A 20,668-nucleotide genomic window follows, 5' to 3' on the forward strand; every position below is an offset into this window, starting at 1 on the left:
TGCTGGGAAGCGCTATTTCAGAATCCTCCTTCTAGTTCACTGTTGTCAGGACACAGCCTCAGGCCCTAGTTGGTTGGCTCCTGTCCTGGGATGCCCCAGGCTAGGCAGTTAGCTGGGCAGGACAAGGTCCCACCCACCAGCAGGCCAGCTGCCATAGGAACCCCTAAGCACCCAGCCACCTGACCAAGCTCCACCTATCAGAGGGCTTAGGACTAAGCCCCACCTACCAGTGAGTAGGCCTAGCCCCAGGACTTCTGGGGGCCCATCAGCTAGCTAGCTATCAGACATGACCTGCCCACTGTTGGAATGGTACTAGTCCTGGGACCTGGCTTTACCTCCAGGCGGTAGGCATTATCCTTGTGATCCCCTGGGCCCTAGTGCTACCCACTCACTTGGTACCATCAGCCTCTGGGCTAACACTAGCACTTGGACCCAACCACAGATCTGGAGGCAGTTGCCTCATGACCCAGCCCCACCCACCTGTAGGCCAGTACCAGGACTGGAACTTCTGTAACCTTAAAGCCAGCTGTGCCAGGGCAGAGTCCCACCCATCAGTAGGCTCCACATAAGGAAGGCCTGGCAACCAACTGGGCTGGGAGCTAGCCAAGCCTAAAAGCACACTTACAGTAGTCAGCCTGCCACAACAGAAGGACCCACACAATCCACAGAGAGGGCATCTGTTCTAAAGCATTTAGCTCTGGTTACCTGACAAGAGTGCACTTGCAGGACCCCATAGGACATTTCCAACATAAGGTCACTTCTGCAAGATCAGGAAATATAACCAATCTACCAAATACACAGAAATAAATACAGTGACTGAGGCAAAATGAAGCAACAGAGAAGCAGGTTCCATATGAAGCAACAAGTTAAAACCCAAAGAACCAAGTGAATCAATCTACCAATAGAGACTTTAACAGTTTGTTAAAAACTAACTTCTCAGGCTATCCTGGTGGCTCACTGGTGAAAAATCTGCCTGCTGATGCAGGAGACACGGGTTCGATCCTTTGTCCAGTAAGATCCCACATGTTGTGGAACAACTAAGCCTGTGCATGACAACTGCTGAAGGCTGTGTGCCCTGAAGCCTGTGTTCTGCAAAAAGAGAAGCCACAGCAATGAGAAGCCTGTGCACACAACTAGAGGGTAGGCCCTGCTCTCCACAACTAGAGACAGCTCATGCAGCAACACACAACACACACCCCCCCCAAATATAATAATAACTAACTTCCCATTCATTCTTCCAAGTTCTTTGAGATTCTTTATGATCATTACCTTAAAGTCTACATATAAACCTATGGTAACCACAAATCAAAAATCTTTAGTAGGAGCACACACACACAAGAGAAAGAAATTCAAGCATAACATTGACAATAGTTATCAAATCAAGGAAAGGGATCAAAAGAAGAGAGGAACATAAAGAACAACAAAAACAACCCCAAAGCAACCAAATGTTAGTAAGTATACATCTATTAATAATTATGTTAAATGTAAATGGACCAAATGCTCCAGTCAGAAGACACAGAGTAGGTGAATGAATTAAAACAAAAAAAAACACCCATACATATGCTGCCTATAAAAGACTCATGTCAGACCTAAAGACACACAAAGATGGAAAGTGAGAGGATGGAAAAATGTATTTGATGTAAATGGTAAGGAAAAGAAAGCTCGGGTAGCAATACTTATACTAGATAAAACAGACTTTAAAACAAAGACTGTAACAATAGACAAACAAGAGCATTACATAATGATAAAGGGAACAATTAACAAGATACAATAATTATAAATATATATGCACCCAACTTAGGAGCACCTAAATTAAGGAAGAAAATATGAAGAGAAATAAAGGGAGAAATGGACAAAAACATAGTAATATTAGGGGACTTTAACACCCTATATATATATCCATGGAGAGAATATCCAGGCAGAAAATCAATAAGAAATGTGTCCTGGCCTTAAAGGACACATTAAATAAGAATGTGTCTTGGCCTTAAAGGACACATTAAACCAAATGAACTTAATACCTAAAAAACATTCCACCTACAAACAGCAGAATATACATTTTTTTCAACTGTATATGTAACATTCTCCAGAACAGATCATATTATGTTACAAAACAAGTCTAAGTTATCTTAAGAATTACATCCCATCAAGCATCTTTTTCAACCACAAAGATATGAGACTAGAAATAAAGACAAAACTGTAAAGACACAAACGAAAGGAGGCGAAGCAATATGCTATCATACAACCAGTAGATAACTGAAGAAGTCAAAGCGGAAATAAAATATTTGGAGAAAAATGACATGAAAACATAGCAATCCAAAATCTGTAGGATGCAATACAAGCAGTTTTAAGAGGAAAGTTTATAGTGACAAAAGCTTAACTCAGAAAACAAGAAAAACCTCAAATAAACAACCTAAACTTATACCTAAATGAACTAGAAAAAGAAGAAAACAGCACTTGGAAAGAAACCATAAAGATCAGAGCAGAAATGAGTGAAATACAGACTGAAAAAAAATGGAAAAAAAGAAAAAAAGTACTGAAATTAAGAGCTCATTCTTTGAAAAGATACCAAATTCATACACGTTTCACCAGGACTGTCAAAAAAGAGAGGTCCTAAATCAGTAAAATCAGGAATGAAAAAGAAGTTAAAACTGACATCACAAAAATTCAAAGGATAATAAGAAATTACTAGTTGTACAACAATAAAAGGACAGCCTTTAAGAAATAAACACATTCCTAAAAATTTGCAGTTTCCCAAGGCTACAACAGTAAGTGAACCATGAACTTCCAGATGTTCCAAGCATGATTTAGAAAAGGCAGAGGGACCAGAGATCAAATTGCCAACATCTGTTGGATCATCGAGAAAGCAAGAGTCCCAGAAAAACATCTACTTCTACCTTATTGAGTATGCCAAAGCCTTTTACTGTGTAGACCACAACCAACTGTGGAAAATTTTTAAAGAGATGGGAATACCAGACCACTTGACCTGCCTCTTGAGAAATCAGTATGTAGGTCAGGAAGCAACAGTTAGAACTGGGCAACAGATTGGTTCCAAATAGCAAAAGGAGTACGTCAAGGCTATACATTGTCACCCCGCTTATTTAACTTCTATGCAGAGTACATCATGAGAAACGCTGGGCTGGAGGAAGCACAAGCTGGAATCAAGATTGCCGGGAAAAATATCAATAACCTCAGATATGCAGATGACAGCACCCTTATGGCAGAAAGCAAAAAGGAACTAAAGAGCCTCTTGATAAAAGTGAAAGAGGAGAGTGAAAAAGCTGGCTTAAAACTCAACATTCAGAAAACTCATGGCATCCGGTCCCATCACTTCATGGCAAATACATGGGGAAACAATGGAAACAGTGACAGATTAATTTTGGGCTTCAAAGTCACTGCAGATGGTGACTACAGCCATGAAATTAAAAGATGCTTGCTCCTTGGAAGAAAAGTTTTGACCAACCTAGATAGCATATTAAAACGCAGAGACATTACTTTGCCAACAAAGGTCTGTCCAGTCAAAGCTTTGGTTTTTCCAGTAGTCATGTATTGATGTGAGAGTTGGACTATAAAGAAAGCTGAGTGCCTAAGAACTGAGGCTTTTGAATTGTGGTGTTGGAGAAAACTCTTGGGAGTCCCTTCGACAGCAAGGAGATCCAACCAGTCCATCCTAAAGGAAATCAGTCTTGGATATTCATTGGAAAGACTGCTGCTGAAGCTGAAACTCCAATCCTTTGGCCACCTGATGGGAAGAACTGACTCATTGGAAAAGACCCTGATGCTGAGAAAGACTGAAGGCAGGAGGAGAAGGGGATGATAGAGGATAAGATGATTGGATGGCATCACCAACTCAATGGACATGAGTTTGAGTAAACTCCGGGAGTTGGAGATGGACAGACTGGCATGCTGCAGTTCATGTGGTCACAAAGAGTCAGACACAATTGAGCAACTCAACTGAACTGAAGACTGAACCAGACAGAATTAGTAAATATGAACAGATCAATTATCAGTAACAAAACAGAATCAGTAATTTAAAAATTTTCAGCAAGCAGAAATCCAGGACCAGATAGCACATGAATTTTAGCAAACATTTACATAAGAGTTAACATCTATCTTCTCAAAACTGTAGCTTCTCAAAAGCTACAGAGGAGGGAAGGCTTCTGAAATCATCCTACGAGGCCAGCATCACCCTGATACTAAAACCAAAGATATCACAAAAACAGAAAACTACAGGTCAGTATTACTGATGCAGATAGATGCAAAAATCCTCAACAAAATAGTAGCCAATCAAAACAACAATATATTTAAAGGCTCACACATCACAATCAAGTGGCATTTATCCCAAGGATGCAAAGATTTTTCAATATCCACAAATCAATGTGAAACATCACATTAACAAATTAAAGAATAAAATCATATGATCATCTCAATAGATGCAGAAAAAGCTTTTCAAAGAATTCAGTATCCACTTATGATAAACATGTCAAGGAAGTGGGTATAGAGGGAACATATATCAACATAATAAAGGCCTTATATGATAGTCCCCACAGTTTCATACTCAACAATGAAAAGCTGAAATACAAAGAAAAAGACAAGGATGTCCACTCTTTGCCACTTTTTATTAAACATAGTATTGGAAATTCTTATCTCTTCAATCTATTTGTTCTGCAGGCACTCTATCAGATTTAGTCTGATAGAGTGAAAAATAGATTCAAGGGATTAGAGCTGATAGAGTGCCTGAAGAACTATGGACAGAGGTTCCTAACATTGTATAGGAGGTGGTGATCAAGACCATCCCCAAGAAAAAGAAATGCAAAAAGGCAACATGATTATCTGAGGAGGCCTTACAAATAGCTGAGAAAAGAAGAAAAGTGAACGGCAAAGGCAAAAAGGAAAGATATACCCAACTGAATGCAGAGTTCTAAAGAATAGCAAGGAGAGATAAGAAATTAATCTTAAGTGAATAACACAAAGAAACAGAGGAAAACAATAGGATGGGAAAGACTAGAGGTCTCTTCAAGAAAATTAGAGATAACCAAGGAAACATTTCATGCAAAGATGGGCACAATAAAGGACAGAAACGGTATGGACCTAACAGAAGCAGAAGATATTAAGAAGAGGTGACAAGAATACACAGAAGAACAGTACAAAAAAGGTCTTAATGACCCAGATAACCATAATGGTGTGCTCACTGACCTAGAGCCAGACATCCTGGAATGTGAAAGCCAAGTGGGCCTAAGGAAGCATTACTACAAACAAAGTTGGTGGAGGTAATGGGATGCCTGCTGAGCTATTTCAAATCCTAAAAGATGCTGCTGTTAAAGTGCCACACTCAACATGCCAGAAAATTTGGAAAAGTCAACAGTGGCCACAGGACTGGAAAAGGTCAATTTTCATTCCAATCCCAAAGAAAGGCAATGCCAAAGAATGTTCAAACTATTGCAGAGTTGCATGCATTTTACACGCTAGCAAGGTAATGCTCAAAATACTTCAAGCTAGGCTTCAACAGTGCATGAACCCAGAACTTCCAGATGTTCAAGCTGGATTAAGAAAAGGTAGAGGTACCAGAGATCAAATTGCCAACATTCACTGGATCATAGAAAAAGCAGGATAATTCCAGAAAAATATCTACTCTGCTTCATTGACTACGCTGAAGACTTTGACTGTGTGGATTGCAACAAACTGTGGAAAATTCTTCAAGAGATGGGAATAAGAGACCACCTTACCTGCCTCCTGAGAAACCTATATGCAGGTCAGAAAGCAACAGTTAGAACTGGACATGGAACAATGAACTTTCAAATTGGGAAAGGAGTATATCAAGGATGTATATTGTCACCCTGCTTATTTAATTGATACGTTGAGTACATCATGTGAAATGATGGGCTGGATGAAACTCAAGCTGGAATCAAAATTGCCGGAAGAAATATCAATAACCTCAGATATGCTGATGACATCACCCTTACAGCAGAAAGCAAAGAGGAACTAAAAAGCCTCTTGATGAAGGTGAAAGAAGAGAATGAAAAGCTGGCTTAAAACTCAACATTCAAAAAATGAAGATCATGGCATCCAGTCCCATTACTTCATGGCAAATAAACTGGGAAAAAATGGAAACACTGAGAGACTTTATTTTCTTGGGCTCCAAAATCACTGTGGATGGTGAATGCAGTCATGAAATTAAAAGATGCTTTCTCCTTGGAAGAAAAGCTTTGAGAAAACTAGACAGCATATTAAAAAGCAGAGACATAATTTTGCTGACAAAGGACTATATAGTCAAAGTTATGGTTTTTCCAGTAATCATGTATGGATGTGACAGTTGGGCCATAAACAAGGCTGAGTGCCAAAGATCTGATGCTTTCAAACTGTTGTGTTGGAGAAGACTCTTGAGAGACCTCAGACTGCAAGGATGTCAAACCAGTCGATTCTAAAGGAAATCTATCCTGAATATTCATTAGCAGGACAAGCTGAAGTTTCAGTACTTCGCCACCTGAAGCAAAGAACTGACTCATTGGCCAAGACCCTGATGCCAGGAAAGATTGAGGGCAGGAGGAGAAGGGGGCAACAGAGGATGATATAGTTGGATGACATCACTGACTTCATGGACATGAGTTTGAGCAAACCCTGGAAGAAGGTGAAGGACAGAGAAGTTTGGCATGCTGCAGTCCATGGGGTGTCAAAGAGTTGGACACAACTGAGCCTCTCAACAACACTGGAAATTCTACTCAGAGCAATCAGACAAGGAAAAGAAGTTACAAGAATCCAACTTTGTAATCCAATTGGAAGACCTAAATCTGTGGCTGTTTGCAGATGACATGGTGCGATACATAGAAAATTTTAAATGCCACTAAAACTATTGGAACTCAGTGAATTCAGTAAAATTTTGAGATACAAAACTTTCATACAGAAATCTCTTGTTTCTATACAATAACAAACTATGAGAAAGAAATTAAGGAAGCAATCTTATTCACAATCTCATCAAAAGAGAATAAAATACTTGAGAATCAATCGAAGCAGGAAAACAACTGCAAAAACTGTAAGACACTGAAGAACTGAATTTAAAATGACATGAACAGATGAAAGATATACCATGTCCACAGAATGCAGCAACACCCATACTGCCTGAGGCAATCTATAGATCCAGTGCAATCCCATAAAAATACCAATGGCAGACATCACATGGATTTCTACTAACAACAAACATTTACAGAAGAGTCAATACCTATCTTCCCAAACTACTCCAAAAAATTGCAAAGGAGGGAACCTTTCTGAAGTCATCCTATGAGGCCTACTTTTTCACAGATCTAGAATAAATAAAACTAAGACTTGTACTGAAACACAAAAGACCCTGAATACCCAAAACCATCTTAGGAAAGAATGAGAAAATAGGTGGTATCAAGCTTCTATATTTCATGCTATAGTACAAAGTCACAGTAATCAAAATAGTATGGCATAAGAGCAGATATATAGATCAATGAAATGGAATAAAAAAACCCAAAAGGAAGCCACACTTATGTGGTAAATTAATCTATTCAAAGAAAGCAAGAATATACAATGGAGAAAGAGTCTTTTTAATAAGTGCTGCTGACAAAACTGAACAAAAACATTTAAAAGAAGGAAATTAGAACATTCTCTAATACCATATACAAAAATAAACTCAAAATGAATTAAAGACCTAAATGTAAGACCAAAAATCACAGGCAAAATACCCCTTGACATAGACCATAGCAATGGTTTTCTGGATCTGTCTACTAAAGCAAAGAAAACAAAAGCAAAAATAAACAAATGGGGCCTAGTTAAACTTAAAAACAGAGCAAAGGAAACCATCAACAAAATGAAAAGACAACCTACTAAATGGGGAGAAAATATTTGCAAGTGATACAACTGATAACAAGTTAATATCCAAAATATATAAACAGCTCAAAGACCTCAATATCAAAAAAAAAAAAATCTGATTGAAAATGGGCAGAAGACCTGAGTAGATATTTTCCTCCCAAAAAAAACATATAGAAGGCCAGCAGGTACATGAAAAGATGCTTAATATTGTTTATCAGAGAAATACAAATTAAAACTACAATTTTATTTCACCTCACATCTGTCAGAGCAGCTATCACTGAAAAGGACATAAATACCAAATGTTGGCAAGGACATGGAGAAAATGGAACCCTTATATACTGTCGGTGAAAATGTAAAACAGTGCAACCTCTGTGGAAAGTTTCTCAAAAAAATGAAAATTAAACTACAGTTCAGTTCAGTCGCTCAGTCGTGTCCGACTCTTTGCAACCCCATGAATCGCAGCACTCCAGGCCTCCCTGTCCATCACCATCTCATGGAGTTCACTCAAACTCACATCCATCGAGTCGGTGATGCCATCCAGCCATCTCATCCTCTGTTGTCCCCTTCTCCTCCTGCCCCCAATCCCTCCCAGCATCAGAGTCTTTTCCAATTAGTCAACTCTTCACATGAGGTGGCCAAAGTATTAGAGTTTCAGCCTCAGCATCAGTCCTTCCAGATAACACCCAGGACTGATCTCCTTGCAGTCCAGGGGACTCTTAAGAGTCTTCTCCAACACCACAGTTCAAAAGCATCAATTCTTCGGTGCTCAGCCGTCTTCACAGTCTAACTCTCACATCTGTACATGACCACTGGAAAAACCATAGCCTTGACTAGATGGACCTTTGTTGGCAAAGTAATGTCTCTGCTTTTGAATATGCTATCTCAGTTGGTCATAACTTTCCTTCCAAGGAGTAAGCGTCTTTTAATTTCATGGCTGAAATCACCATCTGCAGTGATTTTGGAGCCCCCAAAAATAAAGTCTGACACTGTTTCCACTGTTTCCCCATTAGGCTTTGACAAAGAGACCAAGGCAATTTAATGGGGGCAAAGTCTTTTCAACAAATAATGGTGGTGCAATTGGATAGCTTCATACCAAAAAAAAACAAAACAGAAAAACCTGACTCTGACTTACAATAAACAAAGAATTATCAATTTTATCATAGACCCTAACAGTAACTAAGAGAAAGTAAAAGCATTTGCTCTTCAAAAGATATTGTTACAGGAATGAAAGGGCAAGTCACACATTGGAAGAAAACATTACCAAAGCTGATCTCCAACTAAGAGCTTGTATGCAAAATTGAGAATTTTCCAGTATCAACAATAAGACTATGAACAACCCAATTAAAAAAAGGAAAGAACATTGGAATGAACGTTTCACTAAAGAAGATGTACAGATGGCATATAAGTACATGAAAGGAGGCTGTTAAGAAAACACAAATTGAAACCTCAATGCACTATCACTACACACTCACTAGAACGGCTGAAACTACAAATTATCCATATCAAGTGTCAGTTAGGATATGGAACACTGGAACTCTATATACTACTGGTGGGAATACATACTAGTATGTTCACTTTTGAAAACAGTTTGGCAGTTTCTGAACAATGTAAACATATGCTCACCATTTGACCTGGCCATATCCCTCTTAGGTATTCACGAGAGGATATGAAAACCTAAGCATAAATACTTGTACACAAACATACAGAGAAACCTTATTTGTAATGCCCCAGAAATAATCTAAATGGCCACCAACAGGTGACTAGATCAGCAAATTGCCATATATCCTTTCAACAAAATACTGGACAATAAAAAGGAACTACTAATGCACAAAATGAGAGAATCTGAAAATAGTTATTCTGAGAGAAATAAACAAGATCCCCTTTGTCTTGGGATAAATAGGATACACATGCATCATTCCATTTATATAAAATTCTAGAAGATGCAAACTCATCCAAAGTGACAGAAAGCAGACCTGTGGTGGCTGGAGGATGGGGAATTACAAAGGTCAGAAGGAAAACTAAGAGGATGGTGCATACATTCACTATCTTGTGTGTGATACATATGCTAGCATTCATAAAAATCATTTAAATATGTACACTTTAATAATGTCAATTTTACCTTAATAAAGCTGTAAACAAAAACCCAACCTGTGTAGACAGAAGACGGGGTAGCAGTTACCCTTCGTGAGTGTGGGCAGTCACCGGGAGTCGGAGAGACTTCTGGGCTCCCAGTGATGCTCTTGTGTTTTGATCTGGATGCTGATGGCACTCACGTGTTCACTTTCTGAAATTCATTTAGCTGACACACATGATATGTACACTTTCCTAAATGTATGTTTTTCTTCCTTAAGCATTTTACAATAAAGTAAATATATAAAGTTCTGCCTTCTCCATGTAGACAGGATAAACCTGAAACAAACCAAGCAAACTCGAAAAAATGCAAGATGAATTACAGATGGGAACAGAGGGAGAACTAAAGAGCCCAGTCAGCTAATATTTAAATCATGCTTTACTGAAACGTAACACAGAAACTTCTCTCAAATTCAGTTCAGTTGCTCAGTCATGTCTGCCTCTTTGCAACCCCATGGACTGCAGCATGCCAGGCTTCCCTGTCCATCACCAACTTCCGGAGTTCACCCAAACTCATGTCCATTGAGTCGGTGACCATCCAACTATCTCATCCTCTGTTGTCCCCTTCTCCTCTCGCCTTCGATCTTTCCCAGCATCAGGGTCTTTTCCAATGAGTCAGCTCTTCGCATCAGGTGGCCAAAGTATTGGAGTTTCAGCCTCAGCATCAGTCCTTCCAATAAACCATCTCTCAAATTCGTGAAGTATAAAAATCTTTCTCATTTTATCACTGAGTCTTTTTCACAGACATCATATTTTTAATTCCTTATCTCAAGATATTAATTCTCAAAGTGAATTAATTACAGCTTTGTTTTTCAAAAGTCTTTTTCAGCAGTATATTAAAGCACTGTGTGTATAGATGTATGGCAAAACCAATACAATATTGAAAAGTAACTAGCCTCCAATTAAAATAAATACATTTATATTAAAAAACAAACAAAGCACTATGTGATGAAAGGTGTTTCATAGGCAAAAAATGATTAGGAAAGTTGTGCTATACAAAGGTAAACTTTTCTTCCATGCAATATTTATATATAAACTTTTACCACGTTAAAATGTGCCGTGAATTCCATACAGGAATATGCAGTATTTCTCAAACTTAGATATTCACAGAGCTTCCTTTTTCAGACAGTATTCTAAAACACTAGTATTTCAATGAATATACACTGCAGTTCTAGAAATGAAAAACCAACTGTGGTTGTTTACTACTATAGCTAAAATGTGTGTTGTCAAATTAGAACATCTGGGTTTGAATTCTGCCTCGGCTGCTTTTTCTGTGTGAACCTGAATGCTGAAAGTATACACATCATTTCTGTCAGCTAAACTAATTTAAGAAAGTGAACACATGTGTGCCACTAACATCCATTTCAAAACACAGCATTACTGGAAATTGAGAAGCTTCTCCTGATTTCAGGGACTACCCACGCTCACCAAGGGTGTCTTTCAAAAGGAGATGATAAAAATATGGTTGTTGTGGGTTTAAAAAATGACTAAACATATGTAAAACAGTGCCTGCTACGTAGAAAATGTTCAAGAGTGTTAATGATTAATATTAAGAAAAGTGGCCTAAGCCAGGACCAGAGGTACAGGTCATGTTCCATTATAAGTCTTGACTGGAACATAGGGTCCATTTCATTTTTCATCAACCCACCAAAAATTTGGCAATAGAATTATATGAGATGTAAATGTTCTTGCCATAAAAATAAAAACAATTAAATGAATAATACGCGAAGACTGTCTTAATTAATCTTACTGTGGCAATCATTTCTCAATATATGTATCAAATTACATTGTATGCCTTAAACTTGCATGATTTTACATGTCCATCCTAAAGGAAATCAGTCCTGAATATCACTGGAAGGACTGGTGTTGAAGCTGAAACTCCAATACTTTGGCCACCTGAAGCGAAGAACTGACTCATTTGAAAATATGCTGATGCTGGGAAAGATTGAAGGTGAGAGGAGAAGGAGACAACAGAGGATGGGATGGTTGGATGGCATCACCGACTCAACGGACATGAGTTTAAGTAAACTCCGGGAGTTGGTGATGGACAGGGAGGCCTGGCGTGCTGCAGTCCATGGGGTCACAAAGGGTCAGACACGACTGAGCAACTGAACTGAACTAAACGTGTCAATTATATCACAATAAAGCTAGGGGGAAAAAGAACAATTACTATCACATACACTCATTAAGGAGACTGAATGACTTAAGTGTCTAGTCTTAAACCTCTAAAAATCAAAATAATTACATGAAATGCTATTATTTATAACCATATCCAATATACATGACAAGATTACGAATTCCTTGGGGTTAGAGACCACATTTGTCCATCATTCTCCTTTTTGAGGATTAGAGTTGAGCTTAATTAGTCTAAGCATCTTAGAAACTCTGCAATGCCAGCAGTCCTTTTAGAATGAGGAAATCCAGGCATTTCAGAGGAATTGTGTGGGGGATTTTGAGTCAGCTCTCTGTATCAACAGGACAAAGATACGACAGCAGAAGATGGTACAAGATGTTTTTAACAGGATTTCACTTGGGTGTTGATGGCATCCATAAATGAGGATTCTTTCATAGATCTTCACATTCCTTCTTGTTGGTTACTCGCCAAGTCGTACTCTTTTGCAACCCCATGTACTTTAGTCCACCAGGATCCTATATCAATGGGATTTTCCAGGCAAGAATACTGGAGTGGGTTGCCATTTCCTTCTCTAGGGGAACTTCCTGACCCAGGGGTCAAACCCGCATCTCCTACATTGGCAGGCAGATTCTTTACCATTGAGCCATAGGGAAGCCCAACTGACACATTAGAAAATAGTTAAATCAAACAGGGTGAGGAGCTCAGGAACATTAAAAGTTTTATCAGCAAATCCTTGGATGAGAATTAAATGCTTCTCTGCTTGTTACTTTAATGATTTGATTTTCCTAAAGCTGATGGGTAGGAGAATAAGAGTTGTATGCTTATCCTCCACAGTGCCTAGCACATACTTACACATAATAGCTGTTAATGAATATGTTTTTTGAGCATGTGGTGTGATCAGAGAGTAGAGTGACAGGTGCGGAACTGATATTCCCATTTCCCAATTCCAACTACATCAAAAGAAGCAAACAAAAAATGGTAAGTGTGTAAAACAGAGAGAAAGGATGAATTGCCAGGCAAAGCAGAGTTTATCTGCCAAAAGAAACGTGCTTTATAACTACAAGGACTAAAGCACAAGAGGAGATAAGATAATCTTTACCTTTCAGGATTTCTCCTAGGGTAAATCCATGCAAGGAAAGTGCTCTGAATCCAAGGGCATAAGAACCATTTAAACGCAGCCTAACCATGGCTGCCTGCTGCACTGTGTAGCTGCTATTTTTAGCCCACAGTCATGCTGCTCTGGGTCAGAACTGGGGACATCTGTGGTGAGAGGAATAAATTGCTTGCCGCAAGACAAGTTTTGATGAATAATTACTTGTGTTATAATGTGCAGTCAGGGCAGCTCCACTCCACAGACTGAAAACTAAGACTTTCAGGAAGTAATCACGGGCAGGTCCTCGGTGGCTGTCTATGGCTTCCAGCACTAATGATACTTGTCAGTGCTGCCAGGACGATCCAGGACTAATTGATTTGCTGTGAACCCTACTAGAGGTTAGCCCCAAGGCTGATGGTATACAATGCAGTTATGTTTTCAAAGCACTTCATAATCATTAGTTTTAGTCCCGATGTTCCTGGGAAGTAAGTAAAAAATATTTTTCCATGTAATTTTAATGCTATCTCTTCAGTTTTACATTTCTAAACTCTAGATGTTCTACTAAGTGCAAAGACTTCACAAATTTCATTTTTCAAGAGCTGGAGTAAGCAAACCTTCTGTTTTTATTTATGTACCATTGTTTGACACGGCAGGTACCAGGTTTCTTTCTTCTACTTTCCTATGGCCCAGTGGTGCCCGCACCTGATCAGCCTTAACCATAAGTTACTTCACCTTTGAATCTGGATCCAGTTTTAGGGAAATCAATCACAATCATCTAACTTTCTATCATAATTTAGAGAAAAATATAAAGTATTCAATACGTGCTGTGTTCATAAATAAATAACTTTCTCTCCAGACAGCAAAAGACTCAAAGAAATGGCCTCAGAGCAAGGAATAAAGCAAGAGTACTGCCAGTAAAACCTGGCTTCAGGGGGAAGCTCTTACCTAATGTGTGACTGTAAGACTCCCTGTGGAGACTTCAGGAATAACTAGGGTGCCTTACAGACCTTCTCAACGACTCAGAACAACTTCTAAAAACCCTAAGGATGCTGTCCCACGATACCTTGTTTCTCACGTAAGGTAGAGAGGCTTATCTCAGAGAACATTTTTTCTTATGGATTTATCCTCAATGAGATTCATAAGAAACTCACAATGTCTACAAAAAATGACATCACTAGAAGTACTGTGGGCGCAACTAAAAGGGTCAGAGTTCGAAATTAAAACACGTCTTGGAGAACCCAATCTTGTTAAGTAAGAGTGAGCTACCCTAGTTAAGCACAAACATGCACCATTGCTTACAGAAAAGGAAGAACTCAAAGGATGCAGCCCTGAAAGCATAGCTAAGAGAGTCAAAGAATCATTACCAAGGAGGAGTACTGGGCCTTAATCAAAGGCCTGACATATGCCCACCTATAATGCAAGTAATTAGCATAGGCAAATCAAAGTTAGAAAGTCTGAGTCAGGAAGATCCCCCCGGAGGAGGGCATGACAAACCCACTCCAGTATTCTTGCCTGGAGAACCCCATGGACAGAGGAGGCTGGCAGGGTACAGTCCATAGGGTCACAAGCAGTTGGACACAACTGAAGTGACTTACCATACATGCACACTAGCTTATGTGCACAGACCATAAAGGCTCTGCTCAGTTTAACAATATGACCTAGAATCTCAGGTTGGAAGATTAGAAAGCTACTTCTATGTGGCCACTTCTCAGAAGCATGTTTAAATTAACATTTTACTGACCAAAGTACAAATTTGCACAGGCTACTCTTCTATTCAATAAAGTAGATTACGTATCATGTAATAAAATAAACCTTCCACCACCCCTGCCTTGCTGCCATGGAACTCAAAACAATTTTAATTTGGGAAAACTTTTCAATTAGAAAAAAATGCTACTCATTTAATTCACCATGATCTATACAGTTTGCAACTTTCCTTCTTTTCTACTATAGGAACAGCAATTCACGACACTCCAATCCTTTTTCTCTCTCATATCTCTGGCAGATGTCACTAATTGACCATGGGCTAGTTTCTATTAGTCCAGACTTGGCCTCATGGTTTTTCACAACATTGAGAAAGTTTTTGCCTGCCAAGCTGAATTGTCACAGATTGACCTCTATCTACCATTATTTTTGTATGATATGTGTCTTGATTGATCTCTGTGATCCACATAAATTAAAATCCCAGAAAGGGGATAAACTAACTACTGAGACAGTAAAGCATAGTTTTTGAGATCTTAATCCCTGGAGCAGAAGACACTGATCTTTGAGCATAGTTCTGCCACTGAGTAGCTGTGTGACCTCGGGCAATTACTTAGCCTCGATGTATCCCAGAGTTCTCATCTATAACATAGGAATAACATTATCTACTCCATATATTAATTATAATTATTAACTGAAAAATACATAATGAATATTCATAAAATATATCTGTGAAATACTTCAAATGACTGGTACCAAGTTGTGAACAAACGTATTATTCTAACTTCACTTTAATTACTACTCCTAGCTCCATGATTTTGGGAAATTATATAAACCTTCTCCATGTTTCTGGGTTAGAAGATATTTGTCTAATATATATGTCAACATTTATTTACTTATACACATGCAATTTAATACAACACCTGGGAGTTCTAAACTAGTTTTTATTGAAATAGAATGGAAACATCTAAAGTATGCTGCATATTTCCCTATATTGTGAACAGTATGCCAGATATTTCAAATTCTCTGTACCTGTCACAGTCAACCATCATGATGTGCACTATAATCAATTATTTTAGGGAATATTAGCATGCCTTTTCATTAAATAACCGACAGGACACAGCGGCATTCATTTTCTCTGGGCTTTTGGTGTTGACTCAGGGCTTCTTTCAAGGACTGGCGAGATGTATTGAACTGCTTATTCAGTTCTGTAGCCCAATGCTATGTTTTTTTTAATCTCCTTCTTTAACCAGATTTCTTCTTACAATCACTGGTTCTCTCACCATTTTTAACCTCCCGGATTCCAAATTTCTCTGTAGTTCTCTGAACTTTTACTTCACTCTCTTAACATGCCTTGCCACTTGTTACAATGGAACTCAGCACTGCTCCTTCCCTTCAGGTTAGACTTGTAAATCAGACAATGGGAATTATTATGTTTTGCCAATTTTCCACATTCCTCAGAGGCTGATTAATCATTTGTTGTGCACCTCTTGATTTATTCCAAATAACTGATTTTGCCAAAAATCTCATCTCCCCATAAATTTGCTGTTAGTTATAATATGTAACATATGTTATAACTAAAGAACCATCTTAGGTTAAGATTTTTAAAAATATAATGCTGTTCACTACAAAAGGGAAAAAACTCATAAAAGGAATTTCCCCTTGGATGCTATTCAGAAGTGTTTATTATAGAGATGCCAAAGTAAATCCCTCTTTCAATAGCATAATAAATAATCTTAAAAGAAAAACACTAATAATATCACACTGTTTCATATAGCAACTCTTAAAGTGTGGTTCCAGGATCCTCTAGAAATGCAAATGCTCAGGCCCCAACCCAACTTTCTGAAGTTCTGGAGATGAGGTCCACCAATCTGTTTGGGTAAAATTGTTAGATGTCACTGACCCACACTGAAGTTATAAATTAAGTCCTACATGCATTTTGCTATCAAGTTTAATTATTTTCTTGCCTGAACCATAACTTATTACAGATTTGAATACTTAACATTTTTAAAAACACAAGATTTGTGGGTTCTTTTTTTAAACCTTAATCTCCCCTCAAGGATCTAGATTCTCCTGAAAATGTTACATTGTAGCTACTGTAATCAAGACATGGGTCTCATATTAATGCTTTTTTCTAATTCTTAACAGAACTACAACAAACAGTTGAGACCTGCCAATGAAAAGAATAAAAATAGTTCTGAATAACTAATGGACTGATTATCTTCCATTTGTAATCACTTTTCCTCACATGCAGTGTGGGGAAATTATTTGGGATGATTTAATTCACTTGTTATCTGCTGTTTGCATAGCTGGAGAGAGAAAACAGATGTCATTTGCAGCAGCAGGCTTGTCATCTCACACAGGTCATCTTCACAGGCTGTGTTTTCTTGATGGAATAACCAAGTTATAACTCCTGCTCTGCAGTGTAAGAAATAGGAATTTGACCATATATCTTGAGATTATCAGTTTCTCGAAGATGGACCAGCTCTAATGAAACTCTTAAGAAAACTTGTATTAAATAGGATAGCAAATTATTGATTCTGAAGAAACTTTTAAATTCTATCACCACAATATTCAAATTTGCTCTACAAAGTACCATTTTTCTGGTAGCATTATCTTTTAGAAACCAAAATACTGATCAAAAATCTCCCTTGTCTTCTTCCTTAGATGGACTGATTCTTAAATGATTTCTGTTCCTTGCTAACTAATATAATCAGATAAGCACTGATTTTACAGAATGGAATCTTCAAAAATCCTTAGACTATCTTACTTTAAAATAATAATAATGGGAAAGGATATGCCCTTCTATAAAATCTCAGACTCTTAGAAATGATACCATGGAATCAAAATGCCTCATTTCCTACTCTTCAAAATAAATCTGGATCAAGAATGGTTCTGAATAATTAAAAAAAAAAAAAAACTTACTTTGTCAAATAAACCTGTTTTCTTAAATAAGTCTAGAAACTCATAAAATATATAACAAAAACAAACCCTAATTCCTTTGTGCTTTGGAAGCAGCATAAAAGTAAGTAAATTTGTGGGTAATAATAGAGACACATTCATGTAAACTTTTTCTCCAATGAACAGGTTAGTCAGTTACAGTATTGCTTGAATTTTAACACATCTAATTTCTTGCTGGGGAGCAAAATTCTATTGATTGCTTCCATAGCAATTTAAATCAAGACATGGTTTTGCTTTCCTGAAAAACTAGTGAGGTATTTCTGAGACTTTTTTAGTTACTAGGCTGAGTATTTTTTGAGTACTTACTGCCTGCAGAATAAAATATTTTTTCAATAAAATAGTTCTCAAAACTTACTGAGAGATGTATAGGCCTCGGTCACCAAGGAGAAAACATAAACACAGGAGTTCCTTGGACATGGTAGTATATTTCAACTAACTTTGTCCAGAAAGACCAGTAGTGTTTACATATCCAAAGTTTGTGAACTATTGCCAGTAGCCAACCTAGACTATCTCGCACAAACCCATGCACTTAAAATGCTAACCGAGTCCAAAGATCATGTACAAAAAAAGCAGGATTAGAAAGCAGTGTCAGGTAGGGCTTAGAGTATAGAGACGATTAAAGGTATCACTAAAAGGAAGGAAAATAATATATTAATGGGAAAGAAAATCTCCATAGTCCTGGAGAGAAGAGAAACACATGTTTTTAGAGAAACACATGTTTTTAAAGTTTTTAAATTTTATTGTTTTAGTGCCACAAACAAAAAAAATATTTTGTACTGGCTTAATTACTTATATTATTTTTAACTATAGAAAAATGGCTGTCTCTCTCTCCTCCTTTAAGTAAAGTAATACTTTTATTAGGTTTCAAATATGTGACTTCCATATTTAGGAAAAAAAACCCACTAAGTTCAACTTTGTCCAGATTATACCCCTGAATATATAATCTAGTAGTAGCTAATGAAAATAAATTTAAAATGTTGGTTAAAGGGTTATGGTGGCTCAGAGGTTAAAGCGTCTGCCTGCAATGCAGGAGACCTGGGTTCAATCCCTGAGTCGGGAAGATCCCCTGGAGACGGAAACGGCAACCCACTCCAGTATTCTTGCCTGGAGAATCCCACGGACGGAGGAGCCTGGTGGGCTACAGTCCACAGGGTCTCAAAGAGTCGAACACGACTGAGCGACTTCACTTAAAGGGTTATAAAGAAATAAAACTGTAAGGAATATTTTGGTTTCAGACATTGCAAATTAAATATACAATTAGAGAGAGATACATAGAAATTTGTGATCCAATTATTTTAATCTAATATGACACGATGGACATGAGTTTGAGTAGGCTACTGGAGTTGCTAATGGACAGGGAGGACTGGCATGCTGAAATTCATGGGGTCACAAAGAGTCGGATGTGACTGAACTGAACTGAACACCTTTAAGAGGGTGAGAGGGAAAGGTACAAAACAAAATTTAAGAGCAGGGTAAGTTAGAACAGCTGAAAAATTTTTTTTTGTTTTGCCAAACTTGCTTGAATGTACAGCTTTCAGAGTCTCTGTGTATAGCTCTGAGATGCTGAATGGTAAATATTAACTCAATGAAACAATGTATTGGAAAAATGAATAACATTCATCAAGTACTGTCAAATGTTGCTCCTTAAAGGGATGGCTTTACCCTTTAGGGTAAATACCCTTTGGGGTATTATGCTAAGTGAAATAAGTCAGACTCAGAAAGATAAATTCTGTACCATTTTTCTCATATATGGAATCTTAAAAAAAAAAACTCAAAATACAGACACTAGATTAGTGATTAGCACAGGGAAGGTATTCAGGGGGGTGGGCAAAATGGGAGGAAGAGGCCATCCATATAGTAATAGATGGGAACTAGACTTATGGAAACAGACGGGAACTAAACTTATGATAATCCCTCTGAAGTATATACAGAAATCAAACCATAATGCTGAACACCTCAAACTTATATAACAAAAAACAAAGTAAAATGCAATTTTTTAAAGAGTGGATTTACTATTGTTTTATACAATACATAATGTACACTCCAGTAATGGCCTCCAGGGACAGAGAAACTTTCTCCTCCATGAAGGCAGCACAAGACAAAAGGCAGAGTTAGATTACCCTGGCAACACACAGGTAGAAGGCAGTAAGCACCCACTCTTCCCTGTGCATTTGTATTAAATATTAATCAGGATTTCATCTATATTTTATTCAGGTTGAAAAAACTTATAGAAGCAGAATAATCTGAATTCAGAGACTAAGCCATACTGAAATAAAAGTACTCTCACCAAGAGTCTTTTGTAAGATGTACTATAGCAGCAGTAACTTAGGTTTTGGAGTCAGATAAATCAGGTTATTCCAGTCTTTGCTGATCAGCTGGGTAGCTTTGGAAAATTATCTAACTGCAGAACTTTGACTGAAAAGTGAGGATTCTCCAATAAATCACTGGTGTGTTGAGAGAATCTGTGTCAGTGCCTAGAAAATGCACTGTTTATGATTTTGCAAGGTAAACAGTAATTATGATATTGGAAGGTAATATTTGATTACTATTGTATCTCAGGATATTAAGTCAAATATTAAACCAATTAAAATATATATGTAGCTAAAACTGTCACCCAAGATTTGCCCTATAAAACTCTTGCTTTGAAATATGAAAAGAAGGACATGTATAAGAAAAACAGTATCTACCTGGATCTTAGGACTAGAATGCCTATAAAATATTTTATGGATTTGATACTTCTGAAGCAGTTCATAGAAATCAAAAGTATTTTCAAAAGGTACTACTATTTATTAGAAGTAAAAAATGAAGCATGTTTTAGTTAAGAT

At 37.7% G+C, this 20,668-nt stretch overlaps 1 protein-coding gene across 4 annotated transcripts in view; it reads right to left on the minus strand.

Annotated features, from left to right (window-relative positions):
• TMEM196 (transmembrane protein 196) overlaps positions 1-20,668 on the minus strand; it is a 311,062-nt gene that overhangs the window by 282,722 nt on the left and 7,672 nt on the right. Inside the window, exon 2 of one of the 4 annotated variants that reach the window (XM_044946514.2) lies at positions 13,191-13,662. The exons of the other annotated variants lie outside the window; for them this stretch is intronic. The gene's annotated coding sequence lies outside the window, so the exon portion shown is untranslated. The remainder of the gene's footprint in view (positions 1-13,190; positions 13,663-20,668) is intronic. 4 annotated transcript variants of the gene reach the window in all.

Source organism: Bubalus bubalis, chromosome 8 (genome assembly GCF_019923935.1).
Source record: "Bubalus bubalis isolate 160015118507 breed Murrah chromosome 8, NDDB_SH_1, whole genome shotgun sequence".
In the NCBI taxonomy this organism is placed as follows: Eukaryota; Metazoa; Chordata; class Mammalia; order Artiodactyla; family Bovidae; genus Bubalus; species Bubalus bubalis.